A 27,750-nucleotide genomic window follows, 5' to 3' on the forward strand; every position below is an offset into this window, starting at 1 on the left:
AATATCGTAGGAGAGCTGGGGGCTGGCCCTAGAGGAATGGAGGAGAGGAACGGGGAGGGGAAGCAGGCAGCCAGGCCTGACACCTCCCTGCTTGGGGCACCTTCCCCAAGGGCCCCTCGCACACTCTCTGCCATTTGTCCCAGTCACTTTGACTAGTGGGTCAAATATAAATGACTAGTGATATAACAAAAGTTGCTTGCCCTCCTTATAAGCCAGAACATGGGAATTAAAACAACAGTTAGATAATTGACTGTGGGTCTTAAGTAGGGGAGGTATACGATTAGAAAGCTTTATAAATGAATGCTTCCTGACTGGAGTCATTATTTATTCATTTGTTTTTTAAAAAAGATTTTATTTATTTATTTGACAGAGAGAGACACAGCGAGAGAGGGAGCACAAGCAGGGGGAGTGGGAGAGGGAGAAGCAGGCTTCCTGCGGAGCAGGGAGCCCGATGCGGGGCTCGATTCCAGGACCCTGGGATCATGACCTGAGCCGAAGGCAGATGCTTAACTGACTGAGCCACCCAGGCACCCCTGGAGTCATTATTTTAATGCAGCATATAATTTTCTGGGTTAATCTCAGAATGAGATTTCAGATTAAAGAAAAACACTAAAATAACTTTATAGCAACAGAAAGCCATGTGTTTCAGTACCAAAAAGGAACACAGTATATAATGCTTAAAACTCATACTATACAGCACAGCTATGTCTTCCACAGATGCTACTTAGGATTATGATTATTGCCACCCAGTAAGCATCTTTCCCACGCAGTGCCTTACCCCGCCTGGCAGAGAATTCCCCAGCATGGAAGAGTAACCAGTGGTGGAGACTCTACGGGGAGGGGGGGATTGTAGTCAGGCTCACAACGCACATCCACTTCAAATGACTCCAGTTGCCCCTTGAACAAGTCTAATCCCTTTCTCCTCCAGGCTCTCTCTCTCCCCTTCTGTTCTGCAAACATAGCTTCGCTGTCTCCTGGCTTAGGGATTTCCCCGTGTGCCCTCTTTAAATTCCTTTCTGTGAAGACCACAAAAATTCACCACAGATCATTAAAGTGTAGTAGAGGAGATATAACCAAACATGAATTGGAATATAAGAGGTTGGTCACTGATACACCAGACATATGAGCAACAGGGGTTCAGAGGAGGGGAGCTCTCCTGGGGGAGTGATGTTGGCGCTGGCCTTAAAGGGTGGATTGGATTTTGACTGAGAGCAATGGAAAAGGGTATTCTTGTTAGAAGAACAGCTTGAACAAAGGCACAAATGTGGCCCTGCCCAGGATCTGATCTTCCCAGGTAAGGAAAGTAGTAGGCTAGGGAGTGGGGGCCTGATCCAGATTCCGGAGGATCTTGAATACCAAACTAAGGGATTTAGGCTTTATTCCGTAGGACAAATTTTGGAGCAGCTCATCCAAGCGGTACTGGGGCTTTTAGTCTTAGAGTGGTTGTCATGAATGGATGGAGAAGGGCAGGGACAGAATGCAGGAAGTCGATGAAGAGGGTCTTCCCATCAGTCTTCAGCCACCTGAAGACTATGTCCTCACATGGCCTTTCCTCGGTGCAGGGGAGTGGGCAAGGTCTTCTGTGCTTTCTCTTATAAGGACTCTCATCTGATCAGATCAGGGACCCATACTTTTGACTTCATTTAACCTTAATTACTTCCTTAGAAGCCCATCTCCCAACATAGCCTCATTGTGTGTGAGACCTTTAACATGTGAATCTTCAGGGCTTACAAATAGTCAGTCCATAATAGTCTCCTATGATAACAATAACTACCATCCATGAAGTGCCTGCTACATTCTAGGATGTGCAAAGTCTCTCCATATATTATTTCATTTAATCCTCATTAAACTATATGAGGTAGATATTTTGTTGTCTATATCTTACAAATGAAGACACTGAGTCTCAGGGAAGATAAATAATTTGTTCATGGCCACATGACCTTTAGGAGTGGAGGCAGGATTTGAAGGACAGGTGCCTGACCTGGTGCTCTTGCCTCTTAAAAGACCTACCCCCTGCTCCTCAGTGCTTGCATCTTTGACTGCTGCTTTGTCCTTCCCACCCCATTCTCCAGTCCCACTGGGCAACCCATTGTTCTTCCCACATGACAGATTTCCTAATCCCTAGCATTTGTTCATGCTGTTTTCTCAGACAGAAATGTATTTTTTTTCTTCTTTTTATTCATTGTTCAAGTTTCACCTCAAGGGGCAATGGCTCCATGAAACCTTCTTATATATCTTTTCTGTTGAATCATGTATGTGTGAAACCTTCCTATGTATTCTATTCTGTTTCATTTGGACTTGCATTCTAGGTACTGTCTAAATGTCTGTATTTCCCTACTCTATTGCCAGATCATAAATATTTGGAGTATTACACAGGTCTGTATTTTCCACCCTGCCCAGCACATAGTTGGTGCTTTAATAAACACTGAGTGAATGTCCAGGTGAGAGGTGATAAAGGCATGAACTAGAGGAGTGACAATGGAAATGTAAAGGAAAGGGTGGATGTGGGGACTGAGGGAGGGGTAAGAGGCAAGGATGTCTTGAAGTTGTTTTCAGGAAGAATGGCATTGTGATTATAGTAGCCAGGAGAGAGAGCATTAATAGGGGCAGTAGTATTTTGTGTGTGTGTGTGATGCACCTCACAGGGACATTTATTCATGCCACAAAGGAAGCAATACATCTACAAGTGTACAGCAATGCTCCATGTTCCCATCTAAGAGAGCTTGCTGAAATTTACAGCCAGCCTGATATTCCCTCTGATGTGTACTCCCAAGTAAAGCTGGTTAATGATGACCATGAGCAGGTGCAAGGCTCAAAGCTTTCAAAGCTTTACTTCCTTTATCAGCACTCCTGATTTTATAAATGACGAAGCCCATCAATCCCAGTCCTACCCAAATCTCCTGGTAAACTTGGCTATAGTAGGGCTCCATAGGGACCCAAGGTTTTTTTGTTTTTGTTTTTGTTTTTTTTGAGAGAGAGAGCAAGCTTAAGCATGTGAATTGGGGTGGGGAGGGGCAGAGGGAGAGAGAGAATCTTAAGCAGGCTCTATGCCCAGCACAGAGCCACTTGGGGGGCTGGATCTCATGACCCTGAGATCATGACCTGAGCTGAAATCAAGAGTTGGACACTTAACTGAATGAGCCATCCAGGCGCCCTGGGACCCCAGTATTAAGAAGGCTGTGAAGCATCTCAGTGCAGGACATCCTCCTCCCTCAGGCTGCCCCGACCTGGATGGCCGATGACTCAGAAAGGTCACTCAGGGCTTGCTTCTCCCCTTCCCCCCTCTCCTCTCGGGCGGTGGAGGCTGTTTAGCAGAAGCTCCCAGAGCTTCTAGCTTCGTTCCATACATAGCCTTGGCCAAGGAGAATCCCAGAAAAACTGAGATGTCACCTCTTCTTCTTTGGTGTAGGCAGGGAAGAAAAGGTCCTAATACATCTTGTCATAGTCATCTGTAAACAGATATCTCCATCAGTAGCAGCACCAGCAATTCCTACTGTGAGTGTGGGGTATACAACTTTGTGGAGGGAGATAGCCAAGACTCAGGGTCAGTGAAGTGAGCACATATGCCTAATAACACAACGGCTTGGGTAATGGAAATAAAGGCTTCACATTGGGATGCCTGAGTGGCTCAGTCGGTTAAGCGTCTGCCTTCTGCTCAGGTCATGATCCCAGGGTTCTGGGATCGGGTCCCATGTTGGGCTCCCTGCTCGGCGGGGAGCCTGCTTCTCCCTCTGCCTGCGGCTCCCCCTGCTTGTGCTCTCTCTCCCTCTCTAACAAATAAATAAATAAAATCTTTAAAAACAAATAAAGGCTTCACATTTGTCAATGCCAATACTTAGGTTAGCTCTGCGTCTTGGAGAAAAAAGAGTAAGCTAATACGAAATGCAAAACAGGAGTACATTTTGCAGAATTCTATAAGCAATACCCTCACTGGGTTCAGCATGATTGTACTTTAAGATTTTATGCCCAAAAGGCATTAATTAGGCCTTATGAGTAGAAGAATCGATAAAAGTGGTTTGATAGAAATGGGAGGAGGAGCTATAGCAGATTGCAGCAAGCAGTGGTGGGAGAATTAGGGGATAGGTCTTTTCCAGAAATGTAATCGATTGGACCTCTTTTTTCTGGCAATGTAAAGGGAGGAGGGAGGATTGTGTATATTAATATTGTATTCCTGTGATATGAAGAGAGAAATGGGTAGCAAATTTCCACTGTATCACCGTGCTCACAAGGTCAACATCAAAGGGACTTACATAAATGCTCAGAAATACTTTGTACAGATGAAAGCAGTAGAGCAATAGAACATGGCAGATTTTTAAAAAATAAAGTAAATGGGGGTGCCTGGGTGGCTCAGTCGTTAAGCATCTGCCTTCAGCTCAGGTCATGATCCCAGGGTCCTGGGATCGAGCCCTCCATCGGGCTCCCTGCTCGGCGGGTAGCCTGCTTCTCCCTCTCCCTCTGCCCCTGCTTGTGTTCCCTCTCTCGTGTGTCTCTCTCTCTGTCAAATAAATAAATAAATAAATCTTAAAAAAAAAAGAATAAAGTAAATGGAAGGCCTTGTTTCCTAGATTGCATGGTGAGTTGAGTTTTAGCTTTGTGATTTTATAAGGAGGTGTGGATGTTCTTAGGTTAACACGTATCAGTCCCATGTTCAGAAGAAGAGAGCTTTAACTCCTGTATTGGAGAATAATTTGCCATTTTTCCCTCTTCAAAGTGAAATATGAGCTTTCAAAAATATCCTGCCCTGCAGTTGTGATAGCATTTTGATGTGCTTTTATATTTTAATAATTTTCAATGTAGTGTATTAATTTTGATTATAAATGTCCCCACACACATGCCCGCTGGTGGTAATATTATATGTTTACCTTCTCGTTTGTACAGTTTTTGGGGATAATGCATCCTGATAACTTATTAGGATACATGGCTGGAAAATTCTCATTTTAAAGTAGAATAGTTGTTAAGCAACATTAAAATTTAATTAGAACTGTTCACTGCATTTCATTATGAGGTTAGTCTGTAATTACTAAGCAAGTCCTGGTGTTTACTAATACAGAAGTGACAGCACATAATACTGCTAAATTATTGCCACATCGCTAGAGAAGACAATTGGAAAATGAGGAACAGATAGAGGCATTGTTTAAAGAGCCTCAGGAGAAAAAACACAACCCTAGAACATAATCTTTATTTCCTTTAAACTACCTTTTCCCTTGTCCATCTAGGGCAACAAATGCATGTAGATCTCCTCTATCATAGATTAAGTAGCCTACATATAATGCCTCCAGTTGCAATTTTCACATTTTGCACGAAACCTTTTTCTTGCAAGAGTAGGTGTGAAGTGGGCCGTGGTAGATACAGTTCTAAACTGCTCAGATGCATTATATGTGAGGAGAAAATAAACCTTCAAGTAACTGCCATAAACTGAGGTCTCTAAGAAACTTTATGCTTTTTAAATAATCATAATTTATTCCTCTTTCATTAAGATATAAATATTACATTATGACAGAGTAATGACTTTAGAAAGCTCCATCAAATGTAACCTGATCCTCCACGTCATGACCAGGGATGTGTAGGTTGCAGTTTTCATATATGGGCATATTGAAGTTGTCTTTGAATTTTCATTTGTACAGACCTCATAGTCTTGCTGTTAATTTGATTCCCTGCTCCCTTTTCTCCTTATGCCCAAGACCATCTCTGTACATGCACAGTGAATTGAGGCAACTATTTTGATAATTTGGGTGAAAATTAGTTTTTTTTTTTTTTAAAGATTTTATTTGAGAGAGAGAGAGCGCAAGCATGAGTTGGGGGGAAGAGCAGAGGGAGAGGGAGAAGCAGACTCCCTGCTGAGCAGGGACCCCGTCCCCCCAACGTGGGGCTCGATCCCAGGACCCTGGGATCATGACCTGAGCCAAAGGCAGACACTTAACTGACTGAGCCACCCAGGAGCCCCTGAAAATTAGTTTTAATGAAGACATTCGAATAATGGGTATGATTTGTGTGTGTGTATGTGTGTGTGTAGTTGGTGCTAGAGTTGGTCTGGTGGGGAGCACTGAGGTGAGGAGATGAGATAACATCTATGGAATGGATTATCTTTTTTCTATTATTATTATTATGTTATGTTAATCACCATACATTACATCATTAGTTTTTGATGTAGTGTTCCATGATTCATTGTTTGTGCATAACACCCAGTGCTCCATGCAGAACGTGCCCTCTTTAATACTCATCACCAGGCTAACCCATCCTCCCTCCCCCCTCCCCTCTAGAACCCTCAGTTTTTTTTCGAGTCCATCATCTCTCATGGTTTGTCTTCCCCTCCGATTTCTGCCCCTTCATTCTTCCCCTCCTGCTATCTTCTTCTTCTTCTTTTTTTTTTTTTTTTAACATATAATGTATTATTTGTTTCAGAGGTACAGATCTGTGATTCAACAGTCTTTCACAATTCACAGCGCTCACCATAGCACATACCCTGCCCAATGGGAGGGATGGGGTGGCTGGGTGATAGACATTGGGGATGGAATGGATTATCTTGATAAATCACTGAACTGTCCTTTTCTTTTCTTTTTTTTTAAATTTTATTTTATTATGTTATGTTAGTCACCATACAATACATCATTAATTTTTGATGTAGGGATCCATGATTCATTGTTTTCGTCTAACACCCAGGGCTCCATGCAGTATGTGCCCTCCTTAATACCCATCACCAGGCTAACCCATCCCCCCACCTCCCTCCCCTCTAAAACCCCCAGTTTGTTTCTCAGAGTCCGTAGTCTCTCATGGTTCGTCTCTCCCTCCGATTCCCCCCCACTTCATTTTTCCCTTCCTTCCCCTAATGTCCTCCATGCTATTCCTTATGTTCCACAAATAAGTGAAACCATATGATAATTGACTTTCTCTGCTTGACTTATTTCACTTAGCATAATCTCCTCCAGTGCCATCCATGTTGATGTAAAAGTTGGGTATTCATCCTTTCTGATGGCTGAGTAATATTCCATTGTATATATGGACCACATCTTCTTTATCCATTCACCTGTTGAAGGGCATCTTGGCTCTTTCCACAGTGTGGCTATTGCGGACATTGCTGCTGTGAACTGGGGTGCCTATGGCCCTTCTTTTCACTACATCTGTGTCTTTGGGGTAAATACCCAGCAGTGCAATTGCTGGGTCATAGGGTAGCTCTATTTTTAATTTTTTGAGGCACCCCACACTGTTTTCCAAAGTGGCTGTACCAACTTGCATTCCCATCAACAGTGTAAGAGGATTCCCCTTTCTCTACAACCTCTCCAACATTTGCTGTTTCTTGCCTTGTCAATTTTTGCCATTCTAACTGGTGTAAGGTGGTATCTCAATGTGGTTTTGATTTGAAGTTCCCTGATGGCTAATGATGATGAACATTTTTTCATGTGTCTGTTAGCCATTTGTATGTCTTCTTTGGAGAAGTGTCTGTTCATGTCTTCTGCCCATTTTTTGACTTGATTATTTGTTTTTTGGGTGTTGAGAAGTTCTTTACAGATCTTTGATACCAGCCCTTTATCTGTAGTGTCGTTTGCAAATATCTTCTCCCATTCTGTGGGTTGCCTCTTTGTTTTGTTGACTGTTTCCTTTGCTGTGTAGAAGCTTTTTATCTTGATGAAGTCCCAAAAGTTCATTTTTGCTTTTGTTTCACTAGCCTTTGGAGATGTATCTTGAAAGAAGTTGCTGTGGCCGATGTCAAAGAGATTACTGCCTATGTTCTTCTCTAGGATTTTGATGGATTCCTGTCTCACCAGACATATAGACCAGTGGAACAGAATAGAGAGCCCAGATATGGACCCTCAACTCTATGGTCAAATAATCTTCGACAAAGCAGGAAAAAATATGCAATGGAAAAAAGACAGTCTCTTCAATAAATGGTGCTGGGAAAATTGGACAGCTATATACAGAAGAATGAAACCCGACCATTCTCTAACACCATACACAAAGATGAACTGTCCTTTTCCTATGCCTTTTCACATGAGAGTGAGAGAGCAGACATTCTTGCCTTGTTTTTGATCTTGGGAAGGGTGGGTAGGGGAGCACCCAGTCTTTCATCCTTAACTATGATGTTAGCTGTAGGTACCTATATTATTTTGTAGGTCTTTGTATCAGTTGACTAGGGGTGCCTTAACGAAGTACTACAGACTTTTTAAAAAAAATTTTAAAGGATTTTATTTATTTATTTGAGAGAGAGAGAGAGTGAGTGAGTGGGGAGAGGGAGAGAGAATCTGAAGTGGATTCTGTGCTGAGCACAGAGCCTAATGCGGGGCTTGATCCCACAACCTCGAAATCACTACCTGAGCTTAAACCAAGAGTTGGCCGCTTAACTGACTGGGCCACCCAGGCGCCCCAGTACCACAGACTTTAAACAGAAATTTATTTCTCACAGTTCTAGAAGCTGGAAGACAGAGATCAAGGTGTCAGCTGGTTTGGTTTCTTCTGAGGCCTCTCCTCTTGGCTTGTACTTGGCAACCTTCTCTCCATGTTCTCACTTGCTCTTTCCTCTGTGCACGTATCCCTGGTGTCTCTCTGTGTCCAGATTTTCTCTTAAGGACACCATTAGGATTGGATTAGGGCCCATCCTTGTGGCCTCATCTTAATTTAACCACCTTTATAAAAAGACCCTATCTCCAAATAGAGTCAGGGCTTCAACATATGAATTTGGAGGGGACACAATTCAGCCTATAATAGTACCTTTTATCAGGTTAAGGAAATTCTATTTCAGTTTATTGAGAGTTTTTGTCATGAATGAGTATTGAATTTCATCAAATGATTTTTTGGCGTAGATAATAGGATCATGTGGGGTTTTTTCTTTAGGCTGTTATCATAATGATAGCATTGATTTTTGCATATTGAACCAGTTGTGGTGTATTACTCTCTTTATATATTGCTGGATTTTATTTTGTAATGTTTTATATTTTCACAAAAATACTTATTAAGGTATATTGTTTTCTTTTCTTATAATGTTTTTGTTTGGTTTTGATATCAGGGTAATACCTCATCAATAAACTGAAAAGTATTTCCTCTTCTTAAGGAGGGCACATACTGCATGGAGCACTGGGTGTTAGACGAAAACAATGAATCGTGGATCACTACATCAAAAATTAATGTTGTATTGTATGGTGCCTAACATAACATAATAAAATAAAATTTAAAAATAAGAAAAGAAAAGGACAGTTCAGTGATTTATCAAGATAATCCATTCCATCCCCAATGTCTATCACCCAGCCACCCCATCCCTCCCATTGGGAGGGCCATAGAATTTGTGTTATTTCTTCTTTAATTGTTTGGTAGAATTCATCAGTGAAATACTCTAAGCCTGGAGATTTCTTTTTCAGAAGGTTTGAAATTACTAATTCAATTTCTTTTAATAGTTATAGAATTATTCAGGTTATCTATTTTACCTTGAGTGAGTTTTGGTAGTTTATGGTTTTTGTAGAAGTGCTCATTTCATCTACATTATTGAGTATATGTGTATAGAGTTATTTGTAGTCTCTTTATACTTCTAATTTCTGCAGAGTTTGTAGTAATATCCCCCTTTTCATTCCTGATATTTTTAATTTGTGAATTTTCTGCTTTTTTCTTTGTTGCTCTTGCTAGAGATTTATCAATTTTACTGATCTTTTAAAAAGAACTACCTCTTTGTGTCACTGATTTTCTTTATCGTTTCTCTGTTTTTGATTTCATTGATTACTGCTTTTATGTTTATTATCTCCTACCCTGTGCTTACATTGGATTTATTTTTCTCTAGGTGGAAGCTTAGGTTACTAATTAGAGACTTCTTTTCTAATATGAGTATTTAACCCTTTAAATACCTAAGTACTGCTTTCGCTTCATCTCACAGATTTTTGATCTTTTTTCATTCAGATGAAAATATTTTTAAATTTCGGACCTCCTCTTTTACCCATGTATTATTTAGAAGTGTATTGTTTCATTTCCAAGTATCTGTAGATTTTACTGTTATCTTTGTTATTGATTTCTAGCTTAATTCCATATTATCAGAGAATACATAATTCAATTCTTTGAAATTTATTAAGGTTTGTTTTATGACTCAGGATATGCTCTGTCTTGGTGAATGTTCAATAAGTATGTGAAAGGAATGTATAATCTGTTGTTGGATGGAGTGTTTTATAAATGTCAATTAGATTTAGTTGTTTGATGTTGTTTACTTCTTTTATTTCCTTGCTAATTTTCTGTCTTCTAGTTCTATTGATTACTGAGAGTAGTATTGAAGTCTCCAACTATAATTTTGGATTTTTCTATTTCTCCTTTCAATTCTTTCAGTTTTTGTTTCATGAAGTGTTATTAGGTGCATACACATTTATGATTGTTATGTGTTCTTGGTGAATTGATCTTTTTATCATTGTGTAATTTTCTTTGCTCTGAAGTTTACTTTGTTATTAATATAGCTATGCTAGCTTTCTTTTAGTTAGTGTTTGCGTGGTATATTCTTTCTATCTTTTTGCTTTATCCTGTCTATATCATTGTATTTGAGGTGAATTTGTTATAGACAGCATATGGTCTCATGTTTTTATTATTTCTAAATCCATTCATCTCTATCTGGCAATCTCTGTCTTTTAATTGGCATATTTAGAACATTTACACTTATTGTAATTATTGGTACATTTGGATTTGGGCCTACCATTTTATTATTGTGTCCTATGTTTTCTCTCTGATTTTTACTTGTATATTTCCCCTTCCTTTCTTCTTTTGAGCTATTTGAACATATTTTAGTATTCTATTAAATTTATACATTGTGTCGTTGGCTATGTATTTTATGTATATTTTTAGTAATTGATCTCGGAATTATAAAACACATATATAACTTGCCATATCAGACATTATTATAATTTTTGCTTTTGGCTGTCATATGTATTTTAAAGAATTCAAGAAGAGAAGATAATTCTTGCTCTTTATTTATCATTTATCTTGCTCTTTCTTCATTCTCAATATTCAAAATTTCTTTTTGGTATCATTTCCCTTTGAGAACTTTTTTAGCAATTCTTTTAGAGTGGGTCTGTTGGCAATGAATTCTCATACTTTTTCTTATCTGAGGTGTCTTTTTTAAAAAATTATATGTCTTTTGCCAAATTTGGGAAGTTGTTAGCCACTATTTTTTAATTTTTTTTTTTAGTCCTGCATTTTTTTTTTTCCCTTCTGAGACTCCTATGACATAAATGTTAGAAATTTTGGTATTGTCCCACAGGCCCTGGAGGCTCTATTCATTAAATCTTTAGTATTTTTTTCTATTGTGCAAGTTGGATAATTTCTATTGATCTACCTTCAAGTTTACCAACTCTTTCCTCTGTCACTTTCATTTTGTTATTTAGGGCATTCAGTGTGTTTTCAATTTTGGTTTTTGTATTTATTAGTTGTAAAATTTCTATTTGGTTCTCCTTTATATTTTCTATTTCTTTGTTGAAATTTTCTATCTTTCCATCTTTTTAAAGAATGTTTGCCCTTATTTTTTGGAGCACTTTTGTAATAGCTCCTTTAAAGTCTTTCTCAGATAATTCCAAGATCTGTGTCATCTTGACGTTGGTGTCTGTCTGTTGATTATGTTTTCTCATGTGAGTTGAGATTTTCCTGATTCTTTGTGTGTCAAATAATTTTGGATTGTATTTTGGAAAATGAGAATGTTATGAGACTCTAGGTCTTGCTTAAATCTTATGAAGAAACTGGATGTTTTTGTTTTAGTTGGCTATTGACACATTTGGGTTTAGGCTGTAAGTTCTGATCTGTCTTCTGTGGGTTATGGTTTCAATGTCAATTCTGTTTTCAAAGGCTCTGAAGTGCTATTTGGATCAATCTCATGTGTGTACCATCCAGTGGTCAATCTGGGAGCTGGGCAGTGGTCTAATCCCATGGTTTAGTTCTCAAAGTCTATGATATGTTGCATGTGTAGTTTGGAGGTGAGTCCAGGAGTGTGTAAACAGCTCTGCATGGTCACATTCCTGAGATCCTTCCTTTTTCAATCTCATTTTTCCTTTCCAGTTCTCTGCCCTCCTTTTTGTTTTTCTAGTCAGAAATCTGGGGCTTTAGATATCACAGCCTGCCACACAATTCTCATAATTCACCCACATCTGGGGCCAGACAGCAGGAGGACAGAGAGAGAAAAAACCTGACGAGGTTTATCCATCTTCTTGGGACCGTAGCTCCTCTGATAGCAGAGAAAAATTTCCATTCTACAGAGTTTCAGGTGTTTGTGGGCCCTGCTGCTGCCTCTGCCACCACCACCACCACCACTGCCACCAGTGTGGGATTGCCTGGGGGTTGGGACATGATGGAATGAGATTGAAAAAGATAAAAAGAGAAAAATAGGGGATTTCTCCCACACTCTTTGAGTATTCAAAGTCCCTGGTTTCATTCATTGAGCCAGTACTAGCGGGGTTTTCCTAGAGATGTACTTGTTTATTCTCTGGTGCCCACTTCCGGTTTTTGGCCTGCCTTGTATCTGGGCTGAGAGGTATTCATGGAAAAGTAGGAACTCTCCTCCTACCAGTTCCCCTACTGGGCTGGTGGGCCTTCAAATTCTGCTCTTCTTTCCCAATCTGCCTGCTACTATTGACTTTTCAGAATCCTCAAATAGCTGCTCCACGCATTCTCTCCAGGTTTTATATATCCATTCTGTGGCAGAGACAGAACGGAGTGAGCTTATTCCATTTTATTCAGAACTAGAACTCTTATATGTAACTTTTCAGTTTGATCTACAAGGTTCCAAGGCAGGTAATTTACTACCACAGCAGTCTTTATGGTAAATATATGAAATACATCGGACCTACTGGTTCTGTTCCAATGGTAATAGAAGCCTTGGCTGTTACAGAAACAACTCAGAAAGGAGATAACACTTACTCCCCCCTCCCCACCCCCACACACTATATTTGCACTTTGACAATACCTGCCAATGATGCGCTTTGTGAGCAGTGTTATGAGTCTTTGGGGACAAATAGATCCCAGGTAAACTTGGGAAGTTGGTCAAAGATGTCATGAAGATCCCAGCCTCTCCTCTCCACAGCCTTTGCCACCCTCAGTGGCCCCTGACATTCACTTCATGCAGAAGGCTTCCTGCATTTTTTAAATTTCTGGAATGGGTAAATTGGGTCCAATCACATGTGTCAACTCTTATGAATGTGCTATGTTGAGAGTGTTATGTCTAAGTTCAGAAGGAAACTGTGCTGGGTTGTGTTAGTGATGCCTGTTATGGTCTGTGCAAAAGGGCAGTGGTAGCAGAGGTTCTGTTGTGTTATTTGTTAACCTTCTTCTCCTTCTTACATAAAATCTTCCCTGCAAAAAGATGTGCTATTGTCAGATATATTGTTTTGTGTACATTTAGGATAATTAACTTCCCTGACCTCACATCTTTTCTATTATTATCCCACTCTCTGATTGTGGACTAAAGGCCTGGTCATCTGTTAAAGGGATTTCTAAGACTAGTGAGCAGTTGTAGGAAACTTTTGGGGAGAGGAAATTAGTGGGTGCTGGTGGGAAGACTTCTCTTGACTCCTGTCATGATTCCTTGTACATCAGGTATGGCTAGTCAAGTCCAAGACTCATAACGTGTGAGCCTTCCCTGATTGGAAGAGGAGATGGACAGACTCAAAGGACGGGTCAGGCAAATGATATAGTGTTAGCTATGTCTTAGCAGGGTCAGTGGTTGCTGTTTCTTCTTCCAAAAGTTATTCCATTGAAAAAGACCCACAGCTTGCAAATGCAGCCTGAGGAGTCTCGACCTTTGTGCAGGCAGGGGAAAAGCATCTGACTGGTAAGAGCCTAACTGACGTGGCTGTATGTGAGCCAGCTTAGAAGAGTGACTTAAACTTTGGGCTTTGAAATAACACACATTTGGCTTTGAATCTTGGATTACAACTTACCCATTGTGAGGTTGAGAGTAAGCTGCTACTTCTCTGAGCCTCAGTTTTCTCAACTGTAAAATAGGATAATAATGTTTATCCACTTCCCTCTCTGGGTGATTGTAGAGACCAACTGATATAATCTGAAGAAAAAAATACCTGGCATAGGCAGTAGGTCCTCAGCAAATCTTAGCTTTTTATTATTCTTAGATTGTGTTGTGGGTGTCAAAGAGTCACTGTTCACCTTGGTTCTCCTGTCTACTGGGGTGCAAGCAGGGACAAAATCATGGGCGTGACCTTTCTTGGAGAGGCAAAGGAGTCATCATCATGTTTTTCATGTTGAAACGAAATCAGTCCCTTAAGTCAAATGCTACCAGAGCTAACAATGATCTACTTTTTTTTAGCAACTGCCATGACATTCAGAACAACTTTTAATTGTGAGTCTTTCTCTTTAAAACAAAAAATTCATATAAGCAAATGCTACTATTTCAAGGAAATCCTTCGAGGGACTTTAATTGACATATGTAAATGCTGTAGTTCAATTTGCATTTAAATAGGCATTCTTAATATTTCTTTTTAAATGGGTTTTATTTCACTCTTATAAAACTAAAAATTGATTTCTTCTTTTTAGCAAAATGGGTGCCTACTAGGGTTCATGGTTAAGCGATGTGGTGCAGCTGTTCTTTTATTTCTCCCACTCAGTGTGGAAATAGCCTTACCAGAGCAGGGCAGAAGTGAACAATAGAAATAATATTTTTAAAAAATGGGCTTCGGCATAGGATTGATCAGTGGTTTAGCAAAGATTGACATCAGCATGACATTCTTTCCATAAATGCACAAGGCTGCACAGAAAAATCCTCCCTATTTACAAGTACAGTCAATCTTCCATCTTTGATTTCTCCTTGATACCACAGTAACTCTCTTAAAATGCACTGCAGGGATGGTCTTTCTTTGCCTTTCTTCCCTCTAAACTGGGATGGGAGTGTTCCCTGAAAAAAACTTCGGTAATGGAGTTTGGGAGGTAGAATTCTTATCTGGAATTTATTACCAAAGTAACTCTTGAACAGGTGCTTGGCACATGTTCCCAGGCTCCTAAGAAGGGGAATCAAAGTGTGGAGTTTGGAATTTATTGAGGTCCCTTATTCAAGTCTGACTCTAGGTCTGCTAATTGTCTGCAGCAGGAAATACTAGGGGCTTGCCCATATCCATGTTTTCCTTTTCATTCTGGGCACATAGCTAGAATACAGTTCCCTGCCTGCCTTGTAGTTCAGTGTGGTTGCTCTCCTAAGTTTTATCCAAAACTGATATGTCCGACTTCTGGATTTGGTCCATATAGACCTCCCACATGGTCTTTGCTCTTTTCTCCTTCTGGCTGGTTAGAGCTAGGTGACTCTCAGGGCAACTTTGGAAGCCATGTGTTGAAGATTGCAATGCCTCCATCAGCTTGGGCTCCCCGAATGACTGTTCTGCCAACCTGTTTGCTTGCTCAGTACTGTTTTGTGAGCAAGAAATAAACTTCTATTGAGATTGAGCCATTATACATGTGGGGGGTTATTTGCTATAGCAGTTAACCTATCCTAATATAACTTACTCTTTTCTACAGTTTAAGTTACTGTATATGTTTAAACACGGCTATGAATTCTGTTGACACAGAACCAATACTCCTTTAGGCATCTGGTGTAACAGTCCTCATACATCCCCTTTCTTGGGAATGTGAGGTCTAGAATATTGTCCAGTAATGCTAAAGTAGTTCTTTCTTGGAATGTCTGGCATTCCCATCCCACCAAATCACTTTAAGGACTTTTCTCTTCTTGAAAATAGTCACAATTTATTCAACCACCTATTCATTTTACCACTTGATAAATAAATCACCCATTTGTTTATCTGTTCTCAAAAATGTTCCAGACAAGGAGGACACTTTACAAGATGAATAAAATGCAACAAGATGGCCTAAAAAAAACAGGAGTGAAGTAAGAAAGGAAAATAAGGGTAGAATCAACAAAATGGAGTCAGGAATATAGCTAACATACTTAACAATCATGAACATAGTTGATCTCACTAGCTCCTTCCTCTCTGACATCTTCCTCATGAAGCTGCTCCTGGCTGCTTTCTCTCACCTCCTTCATAAATCCTCATTTCTTGGGAGAACCATTTCTTTAAACATTTCCTGGTGGCCCCAAGTTTCCATCTGTCCCTGTGATCTTCAATGGCTTCTTATCCCCTTAGACTTCCTTTAAGCAGTCAGATAATTTGATGTGGGAAGACTTAACTTGGGAAGTCATTTTTCTTTTCTTTTCTTTTTTAAAGGTTTATTTACTTATTTGAGAGATAGAGGGAGAGAGAGCACGAGCATGAGGGGCAGAGGGAGAGGGAGAGAGAATCTCAAGCAGACTCCGCCCTGAGCACAGTGCCCAACGTGGGGCTCCATCTCATGACCCTGAGATTATGACCTGAGCATAAACCAAGAGTTGGATGCTTAACCAACTGTGCCACCAAGGCGCCCCAGAAAGTAATTTTTCTTATCGCTGGTGAGGCTTTTTTTCATATTCTGTACTTATTTACCATTTACATTTCTTCCTTTGTGAGTTTTTAATTCTAATCTATTACTGATTTTTCTATTGGGTTTTTTTTTTTAAATTGATGTATAGGATTTGCATGTGAGCAATATTAATCACATTTTAAATATTTATGTTACAAATCTGCCTTTTATCTTGAACATGAGGTATGCAAGTTATATATTTTGAATTTGTTCCCTTTTCTTTATTTAAAAAATTTTATTTTATTTTATTTATTTGACAGAGAGAGAGAATGCGAGAGAGGGAACACAAGCAGGGGGAGTGGGAGAGGGAGAAGCAGGCTTCCCGCCGAGCAGGGAGCCCGATGTGGGGCTCGATCCCAGGACCCTAGGATCATAACCTGAGCCGAAGGCAGACGCTTAAGGACTGAGCCACCCAGGTGCCCCTCCCTTTTCTTTAAATCCCTATTTTTTTGAGCAGTTATAGTTTAACTGAAAAATTGAGGGGAAGTTACAGATATTTTCCCATAACCCCCCTGCTCCCATGCATGCATTGTCTCCCCCATTACCAAAGTGATACACTTACTACATTGATGAATCAACATTGGCACATCATTATCATCTCAAGTCCATGGTTTCCATTAGGGTTCACTCTTGGTGTTGTACGGTCTATGGCTTTTAACAAATGTGTAATGACAGGTATCCATCATTTTATTACCATACAGAGTATTTTCACTGCACTAAAAATCCTCTGTGCTCTGCCTCCTCATCCCACTTCTCCCAAACCCTTGCAGCCATTGATCTTTATACTGTCTCCATAGTTTTTCCTTTTCTAGAATGTCATATAGTTGGAATCATACAGTATGTAGCCTTCTCAGATTAGCTTTTTTCACTTATGAATATGCATTTAAGTTTCTTCCATGTCTGTCCGTGGCTTGATAGCTCACTTATTTTAGTCCTGAGTAATATTCTGCTGTCTGGATGTACCAGTTTATTTACCCATTCACCTACTGAAGGACATCTTGGTTGCTTTCAAGTTTTGGCAATTATGAATAAAACTGCTATAAACATCCATGTGCTGATTTTTGTGTGAACATGTTTTCAGCTCTTTTGGGTAAACACCAAGGAGAATGATTGCTGGATCATATGGTAAAAGTATGTTTAGTTTTATAAGAAACTGCCAAACTGTGTTCCAAAGTGACTGTACCATTTTTGCATTTTCTAGCAATGTGTGAGAGTTTCTGTACTCCAATCCTTGCCAGCATTTGGTGTTGTCAGTATTCTGGATTTTGTCCATTCTAATAGATATGTAGTGGTATCTCATTGTTTTTTAAGTTTGCATTTCCCTAATGTCATCTTTTCATATGCTTATTTGTCATCTGTATATTTTCTTTGGTGAGATGTCTGTTAAAGTCTTTGGCCCATTTTTTAAATTGGGTTGTTTGTTTTATACTACTGAATTTGAAATGTTCTTTGTATTTTTGGATAAGTCCTTTATCAAATGTATTTTTGAGAATATTTTCTCCAGACTATAGCTTGTCTTTTCATTTTCCTGACATTGTCTTTCGCAGAACAGATGTTTTCAATTTTAATGAAGTCCAGCTTGTCAATTATTTCTTTCACAGATTGTTGGTGTTGTATCTAAAAAGGCAGCGTAGTACCCAAGGTCATCTAGGCTTTCTCCTATGTTATCTTCTAGGAGTTTTATAGTTTTGCATTTTACATTTAGGTTTATGATCTGTTTTAAGTTAATTTTTTAAAAAGATTTATTTATTTATTTTAGAGAGAGAGAGAGAAAGCACATGTGCATGTGAGCTTGGGAAGGGGCAGAGGGAGAGGGAGAGGGGGGAGAATCTCAAGTAGACTCCCCGCTGAGTACAGAGCCTGTCCAGGGCTCTATCTCAAGACCCTGAGATCATGACCTGAGCTGAAATCAAGAGTCCAACACCTAACTGACTGAGCCACCAGGTGCCCATGATTCTTTTTTTTTTTTTTTTTGCAAGTGAATATCCAATTTTTCCAGCACCATTTGTTGAAAGTTTATCTCTGCTTCATTGTATTACCTTCTCTCTTTCTCAAAGATCAGTTGACTGTATTTATGTGGGTCTATTTCTGGGCTCTCTATTCTGTTTCATTCATCAATTTGTCTATTCGTTTGCCAATACCACACTGTCTTGATTACTATAGCTTTATAGTAAGTCTTGAAATTGGGTAACGTCAGTTCTCCAGCTTTGCTCTTCTTCTATATTGATTTGGCTATTCTGGATCTTTTGCATCTCCACATTAACTTTGAATTATCTTTTGCCCACTGTAGGTAGGGTGTTTTTTTCCCCTCTGGCTTCTTTCAGGACTTCTTCTTTAACTTTGATTTTCTGTAGTTTGATTTGGGCTGAAGTTGGATATTTCCCTTTGCCCAGGGAAGAGGTGATAATACTCCAGGCTAGATTCCGGTTAAATTTCTCCTGAGGGCAGGCCTTGTTGAGATGAGAGTACTCTGGCCTATTTCAAAATGGTTCCTTTTCCCTTCCCCCTACTGGAAGCATGAGGGGATTTCTCTTTGATATTTACTGTGAGAATCTGGTCAAATTCCTGGAGATAGATCTCACAAAACCATGGGGGTACCCCCTATGACTGGGTCCCCTGTTGTTTTACTCTCAGACTTTGCACACTGAGCCTCCAGCAATTTGTCAATTACAGTTCAGATTTTCTTACTTTGGCACTGTTTCCTTTGATGGTTTCCACTTGTGAGCCTGCTCTGTTAAGCCATGACTCCTTGTATTCACCAGTCTGTGTCTCCAATCTTGGGGACAGTGCTTTGCTCTCTGTCCTCACCTCTCTTAGGGATCTTATAAGAGTTATTATTTTTTCAGTTTGTTCTGCTTTTTATTTGTTGTTAGGATGGAGTAGTGACTTCCAGACTCCTTACATGCAGAGCCAGAAACCAGAAGTCAAGTTATTATTTACACTTCCTAAAAAATTCCTTCACATTTCTTATTTGTACAGGTGATGCATTATATATTCCTATAAAAATTAAAAGAGGGGCACCTGGGTGGCTCAGTCGTTAAGCATCTGCCTTTGGCTCAGGTCATGATCCCAGGGTCCTGGGATCAAGCGCCGCATCGGGCTCCCTGCTCTGCGGGGAGCCTGCTTCTCCCTCTCCCACTCCTCCTGCTTGTGTTCCCTCTCTCGCTGTGTCTCTCTCTGTCAAATAAATAAATAAAATCTTTTTAAAAAATTAAAAAAATAAAAATTAAAAGAATACAATTATATAAGGAAAATACTCCCTTTTAACCTTCCTTCCTGTGTTGTCATTTCATTTCCCTCCTTGGGGAAAAAAAACACTTACGTATTGGGTTGGTGTTTATCCTTTGAGGTATTTAATTTTCTTACACACTTATATTTAAATGTTTGTATAGAAATTACATCTGTATATATGCAAAAAGAGAATGATGCTGTATGTATTATCCTGTGACTTACTTTTTCACTTAATGTATTTTTGGAGAACCTTACATGTTGTATATCTAGATCTACCTAAAAAAATTGCTGCACAATATTCTATTACATTGATATGTTAAAGTTTATTTAACCATCCTTTTCTCTATTGTTACTTATGTTGTTTCTAATTTTTTGTTATTATAAATGATACTACAAAATATTCTTCATTCTACTTTGAACATTTTGGGAAGCATTTCTGTAAGGTAGATATCTAGAAGAGGAATTATTGGATATTTTAAACATTTAAATTTTTTTTACAAATCTGATGGGTTAAAAAAATGTCCCTTTGTTGTTCTAATGTACATTTCATTAGTTCCTAGTGAGACTGAGCATTTTTCATATATTTATTGGCCATTTATAACTTTTGGATTCTGTAATATTGATCTTTTGCTTTATGTGTTATAAATATTTTCTTTGTTTCTTTGTTTATGGTGTCTTTTATGGTTAGGTTTTTCTGTTTTATGAAACCAGGTCTGCCAATTTTTCATTTTTTTCACTTTTGGCTTAAGAAAATCTTCCTCGCCAGGGCGCCTGGGTGACTCAGTTGGTTAAGCATCTGCCTTTGGCTCAGGTCATGATCCTGGGATCCTGGGATTGAGCCCCCATCAGGATCCCTGCTCAGCGGGGGGCCTGCTTCTCCCTCTGCCTCTCCCCCTTGCTTGTGCTCTCTCTCTCTTTCTCTCTCTCAAATAAATAAATAAAATCTTAAAAAAAAATTAAAAAAAGAGAAAATCTGCCTTACCATAAGCCTACAAATATATCTTCTTAGTTTTTTTCTGAATAAAAATGTGTAAGTGAGGCAGAAATGGCTAGCTGTTCAGCAAACTCTTTTCCTTTTCCTCCTGAGCACACAGCCAGACTATATCCCAACCTTCCTTGTGATTGGGTGTGGCCATGGTATTGAGATCTGACTAATGGAATGTGGACAGACAAAGTACCATTTTCTGGGACTTACCTGTATGATCTTTTATGCTCTTTTATCTTTTGGTTGGCTGTAATGGATACAACCCTCAGGGAGAAATGGGGAGCTATGTATTGAAGGCAGTGGAACCACAGTATGGAAGGTGCCTGGATCTGAATCACTCCTTGAAGAAGAGCCACTTGATCAAAAACACTTGTTCTGAACTTTTACGTGAATTTCAAGCACTGAGATTTGGGGATTTATCTGTTACAGCCACTCATTTTCCTTAACTAATATTTATTTGTATATATTTCTAATATGTACTTCTTTAATACACTTGATAAATAACTTGTTGTTATGTTTGGTATGAGATAAGGATCTGAGTTTCCCCTTCCCCACATGGATAGCCAACTTTGGGAGATAATTTGTCTTTTCTCTATCTATATGAAATGTTACCCTTAATCATGTAATTGACTGCACAATATGTAATTTCCAATTTTCAAACAGCTTTGACCTCTAAAAACAGCAGTTTCACAGGAATCAATTTAATATTTGATTCTCTTATCCATATTAGACTTTCTATTCTTGCCCATCAATCTATGTTTCTTTATCAGTAGCATACTGTTTTAATTACTGTAGCTTTATAGTATATTTTACATCAGGTAGGGCAAGATGAACTTAAAATCAGTTGGTCAAGTTCTATAAAAAATCTTGTTGGGATTTTGAGTGGAATTACATTAAATTCATATAGATCAATTTTTTCTGAGAACCAATACCTCTGTAATATTGAATTTGCTCATTTGGGAGTGTGAACATAAATAGGCCAGATAAAACTTGTTCACAAATAATTCATTGCCCACATCTCTGGGGAAGCCACAAGTTTAATGGCCACTGTTTATATCTTTCTAAACTATGGGCATTAAGGGCAATTTACCCACCATAACATCCTAGACTTTAGGCTGTACCCGATCTCCTATGGTTTCTGTAAGGGAGAAAGGGATGCTGTGATACATTTATTTATTAATTTTCTGTGTTTCTCCACTAGAGTGTAGGTACTATAAAATTAGGACTTTGCCTTCTTTATTCATTGCAGTATCTTCCTGACCTATCACAGACCCTTAATAAATATTTATCAAAAGAAGAAAAGAATGAATATGAGGTTTCGAGCCCTTAATGAAGATGGTGGTTTACATCTAGCATGTGATACATAAGATGTACATCACAGCATAAGGGTGCTTATTTCTTCTGGCTCTTACTATGTTTTCATAGCTCTGTCTACTGAGCCATGCTGATTTGTTATGGAAAAATGGTGTATACATGGCAGTGATGATTAAAACATTCACAAGCATAGCCTTAGAATAAATATTGTAACAAGCAGACAAGGTTACTCATTGCAACATTGTTTGCAGTAGCAAAAGATTGGAAGCAGCCTAAATGTAAGTCAATAGAAATGGTTAAAAAATCCAAACAACTATGGCATATTCATACCATGAATAACATACAGCTGTTACAAAAATAAAAACAAAAACAAAAGAAGAACTGATATAGAAAGCTCTCCAGGATAAACTGCATTGTTAAGTTAAAAAAAAAAGTGCAGAGCAGACTATATAATATACAACCTTTTGTGGAAAAAAGGGGAAGAAATAAAAATACATATTCGTGTTTGCTTCTAGATGCATAAAGAAACTCTAAGAGGATTAAAAGAAATTAATAAAAGGAATTACCTGTTGGAGCGGTGATAGGAACTGGGGTGAGTGTGACACTTTTCACTGTCTATTTTTATATATTGTTTGATTCTTGAACCATGTGAATATATTCCCACTTAAAAATGAAATAAAACATCACATATAAAATATAAATGAGGAAGATAATGATCATATTTCATCTAAGAAGTTCTATTCATTTGTTGGTACAACAAAGAAATAAAAATTATTTTGGATTTGTACGTAGAGGAATTGTACTTAGAGGAATAGGTGTCTTTGGTATGGCTGTCAGGTGTTTGCAGGAATAGCGCAGAAGGCAGTGGGGGCGGGGGTGGTGGCCACAGCCGCCAGATCAGATGTAGATTTCCCTTGTTGGGCCCTCTCATTTGCTAAGTTGTTCTGTACCAGGCAGTTCGGGTCAAAGTGCTTTTGTTCTTCGTTTCAGACTATAAGGCTCAGTGCACATCAAATCATTTTAGCAAAGCTTCTGTTTCGATGCAGTGTTTGTTTCAGCCTTTCCTCTTGGTCCAAGTTGGATCAACTAAATATCTCTTAATAATTTCAAGGCAAATTGTTTCCAGAAAACTAACGAGTGACTTGCCCACAGCTCACTTATTCACCAAAATAATTAAATTTATTAACAAATATATGGAATTGCACATATTGAACAGTCTCTTTGCCTTGGCCTGATTCAGTCACCTTCCTCGTTAATTTTAAACATCCTTCCTATGTGGCTGTAAATCATGGTCTTTTAAATTAATTTGTGAATGGAGTTGATAAGGCTTGCTTATGGTGCTTACTTTTTTTTTTTAAACCAGCTTCCTCATTATAAAAAAAAGGCATATTATTCGTTATGTACTGTATCAAGAGAATTTATATAAATTCAGCCAATATCTTCTAAATCACAGTGAAAGATTTAATTTAAAATCGAAGCTACATAATGTAAATTCAATAATAATTGTAAAAGTATTTTGTAAAGTGCATCATACAAATGAATGATATTGTTATTTTTTTGGCATGCATTGAAATATAAAAAAATTTTAAAAAGGTAGAAAATGACATAGAAGATAAATGGGCAATTCAGGTTGGGGAAAATGGATGAAAGTAGTTATAATAAACATAATCAGCTTTCAGCTAGGTAGAAAGGCCCCACAAATATTCACGTTATTAACTGATACTCACCAACCACTTGGTAATCATGCTTCTAATGAGAGTGAGCACTAATGGCTCAAGGAACTGTGAGTCAAATTATGAAGTTTTATTAAAATGTTTTCCCCATTTGTCTTCAATTATTTAGATCCAATCTAATTTTCCTTCAAAATTAAAGTCTGGGGCTCAAGCTAATTTATGTGACTGAACATTTAAAAATAGATGTTCTCTCTACCTGTACGTAACATCACCGAAAAAAGTACTGTATGTTTCCACAGCACTGCTGTTGGAACACAACCATTTTCCCCCCTAAACTTATTAAAATCATGTGCAATAGAACAAGCATAACTGAAGCTTTGTCCCTGAACAGCGAAATTTAGAGAGGCTCCAAATGACCTTTTCCTCACTCTCCTACCTCACCCACTACTACTCTAATTACTTCTTAGTAGCTGTAGCAAGCTCCCTTTCACTTTTACTCTAACCCTTTGGCCATTGGACACAGACAAAGCCAAGAACCAAGGTCAGAGTCTGGGCGAATAAGACATTCAGGGTCCAGAGGAACAATACATATCCAGAATTTTGGATAATTATCACAGAACTGTCCCTAAACCTGGAATCTCAGGGGCCATTCAAGAAATAACCCCTTCCTGGGATCTGGACATTGGCGACTTATTTTATTTTGATGTGCAGCCCCTGGATATCATTCAGCATTGTTCAGGAGCCTGGTACGGCTACTTGTAAAAGGATATGTGGTGAATAGCTTGCTGTCTTTCCTGGTTGGAGTACCTGACGACCAGCTAGCCTTCCTCACCTTGTCCTTCGTCTTCTACTGTTCCTTTTATCTATGCCTCTGATCTTCTTTCCCTGTCTTTATTTTTCTATACAAAATTTACCTTTCCTTTAAGGCCCCAGCTGTATATCATCTTACTTGGAGGAAAAAAAAAATTTGATGTAACTGGTACTTATGAATTTAATAACTTATTAATGGGAGTGCCCCAGGTTAAAGTAGTTATGAGTATTTCAGGTGGAGTGACTTTTTCCTCAAGGGTAAGTTTTATCTCATTTGACTGGACAAAATACAGATTTTAATTCCTACATATCTACACTGCTACAGTGTGCAGTGATTTCTTAATTATCTGCATAAGAGTCTTGACCTAATGAATAATTTGAAAATATTTGGTTTTGGAATGCATGATACAATTTTTTTCTCCCAGAAGCTTTTTTTTTTTTTTTTTTTACTAATTATTTACTAATTATTTTACCTATTATTACTAATTTGGTTTGGACTTGTATTAAAATAAATATTTCTCTAGAGTACACACCAAACTGCTTCAAAGGAGAGGCAATTTAGAAATAGCTGGGACGCGGGCAGAAGCCAAAGGGAAACGAAAAATGTTCAGAATCAGAAGACTCAACATTCAGTTAATTATTTGTTGTACCTTGCTATATTCCAAGAAAGATTTTGAGGTGTAATAGTAGTTGTGCCTCATACTGGGAGCATTACGCCTTTTGAGGCCCAAATGCAAGATTCCAGCTCTTTGTCAAGTGTAGCATTTTGCTGTCTGATAATAACAACAGTAGTCATTCCTGACTAGCCTATAGTGTCAAGTACTGTGCTGAATACTTAATGTGGTTTATCTTAATTAATCTTCAGATTACTTGCTGCATCGTTTTACAAATGAGGCTCAGAGAAGTTAATTACCTTGCCCAAAGTCACACAGCTAGTACCTGGCGGAAGCATCACTTGGAACCCCGATCCTGTGGTTCTCTCCCAGTGTTCCTAACACCCTCACCCTACTGCCCCTGTTTCTGTTCATGAAGATAGCTGTGTAGCTATGACTGCTTTTTAGAAAAAAACAACTGGGCGTTTTTAAAGTGGATCTCAGAACCCGAAGTACTGTCTACGCTGAATGTGAAGGGAGTAGGTTTTGTTAACGTCAAATTATCCTAGCTGAGAAAGGGATTGTGTTCATCTTACCAGGACAGTTCTGAGAAAACAAGTGGAACCCCAAACCTTCAATGATTGCCTGGACTCACTAGTTCCAGACCAGTATAAAGTCTTGAGATCCTTTTATAAACACATGGTCTTGGCTTGACCAAAGGACCTGGCTGTGAAACTCCTTACCCAGCATTGCCCCTGCCTGTTTGCCATTATATTCCTTGCCTTGTATTATCCCCTGCTAAATGATTTCCTTCAAATACAGGTCTTTAATCAACCATGGGCTGCGCCCTAGCCCTAGGATGGGAAGTACCACTTGGTGGGCCTTAAAACCCAACCTCTCCCTAGGCTCAGCTGTCCAGATGGTAGACATTGTTTTTGTCCTCTTAGTTCAATGTCCTGGACTTACCTGCTACTCATCCTCCCCAGTTACAGTTGCTGAGAACTCAGTGGTGTTCGAGCCCATCTGTGGTCTTTGGCACAATCCCGACAGTCCAGTCCCTACACCTCTCTTTCCCAGTCTGCTGCCTACCCTCCATCCACCACTCTCCTGGATCTTAATACAGTCAGAATCAAAGATCAATGAATATTGATAAAGTTTTAGCTTTTAGCAGCTAGTAAGTATCAATACTTCCTATAGTGGTGTAGTTTTTGGTAGTTACTCAAAACTGTTAGATTCAATTATATGCAGTTTTGTTTTTTAATGGGGAGAAAAAAAAAAAACAAAAAGAAACCAGAACCTGTAGTAACATGAATCTTCCTAAGCACGCACTCACCTGCCTCGTGGAAATTACTTTGCAGAAACAATGCACAGTACCTAAATCATGTCAGTGCAAATCATTACTTTGTCAAAAAGCGGGGACTTAATGCTTGTGTTATTTTAAAATTGTTTTCAGCCCGAGATTGGCATACCTAATTGCTTTTTAAATACACTTAAAGCATCAAGGATATTGCTGATGGTATTTAAACGCCTTTGGGTGGGCTGCTGTCATTAAGAAGCAAGGTTGGCATTTTCTTCTCTAACCTCGAACTTGATGGTTTTAATATCTAGGCTATTAAATTTACACCAGGAAGAACGCTGGCAGATAAATCTTTTACCAAAGCAATTTAAGTAAACAACAGAAATAAAAGGTAAAGCATTTAGCTTTCAGACAACATGTTCTCCAAGGACTGTCCTCGATTTTTGGGGCCCTGCACAGACTTCATTTGAGGCTGAAGGTACCACATTGGAGGTTGAATTTTTGTGGAATCAGCTTCTGAATTCAGCCCTGAAGTGCATGTTTTGGCTTCAAGTGTGGTTTTAATGAATTCCTGAAGAAATTTCAAGGGGAGGTAAAAATCCTAAATTCTCTTCCATTATTTCTTTTTTGAAGGTCAAAAGTTAACTCCTTTGGGGAAAAAAAAGAAAACAAGATAAAGCTGAATTTACTTGGCTTCATTTAAAAATATTGCTTTGGTCTTCTGCCACCCCCCAAATCCAAGGGTCCTTCGTTCAGCTAGTATTTACGGGCTTTCCACTACATTCCCTGCACCGGGAAGCGTAGTGGCCATATCCCAGGAAGGCGCATCCCTGGGAGCAGCTCTGTACCAGTTTGATGATAACTTAACCTGGAGAAACTCGGGCTGAGACTAACATGTCTTAGGAGAGTTGTGAAAAATAAAAGTACAGTTTTTTTTTTCTTTTCTGATAGGTATTTCCATATGGATTCTATTTGTAGAGGTTTTTCATTTCTTTCTGGTAAAATATACAACAAAGGAGCCCATGCTGTTTTTAGAGAACTTGCTGGCTTCCTGTTGTTGAGAGAAAGTCTTATGTGAAGTAAAAGCACTCTGCAAGGCTGAGACTATTGGTGACAAACACTGTGTTATTTGTGATAGAAGAAATACGCTATTTCCCCCTCCTCTGGTATGATGTGCATTTATTAGAGCATGTATCAAATAATTTGGTTTTCCAATACATTATCAGGAATTAGTGAGATTGGTTATGGACTTAATTATGCTTTTCTCAAAAATGTTTTTAGTCTGCTCTCAAACATTTTGAAGTGGACCTTTATTATAGTTACCAAATTGTATGACAGCGCGTTGTCCTCATCATGTAAGGGTCATAGGTGGAACATAGCAGGGCTGAAATGAAGGGTAATGGAAAAATCCAGTACTTGTGTTTGCTACTTAAATGTCATGGCTGGGTA

The 27,750-nt window shown here is 38.8% G+C and overlaps 1 protein-coding gene across 1 annotated transcript in view; it reads left to right on the forward strand.

Annotated features, from left to right (window-relative positions):
- RMI1 (RecQ mediated genome instability 1) overlaps positions 1-27,750 on the forward strand; it is a 96,611-nt gene that overhangs the window by 66,579 nt on the left and 2,282 nt on the right. Inside the window, exon 3 of the transcript XR_013443651.1 lies at positions 22,444-22,520. The gene's annotated coding sequence lies outside the window, so the exon portion shown is untranslated. The remainder of the gene's footprint in view (positions 1-22,443; positions 22,521-27,750) is intronic.

The sequence above is a fragment of the Halichoerus grypus genome, chromosome 14, assembly GCF_964656455.1.
Source record: "Halichoerus grypus chromosome 14, mHalGry1.hap1.1, whole genome shotgun sequence".
In the NCBI taxonomy this organism is placed as follows: Eukaryota; Metazoa; Chordata; class Mammalia; order Carnivora; family Phocidae; genus Halichoerus; species Halichoerus grypus.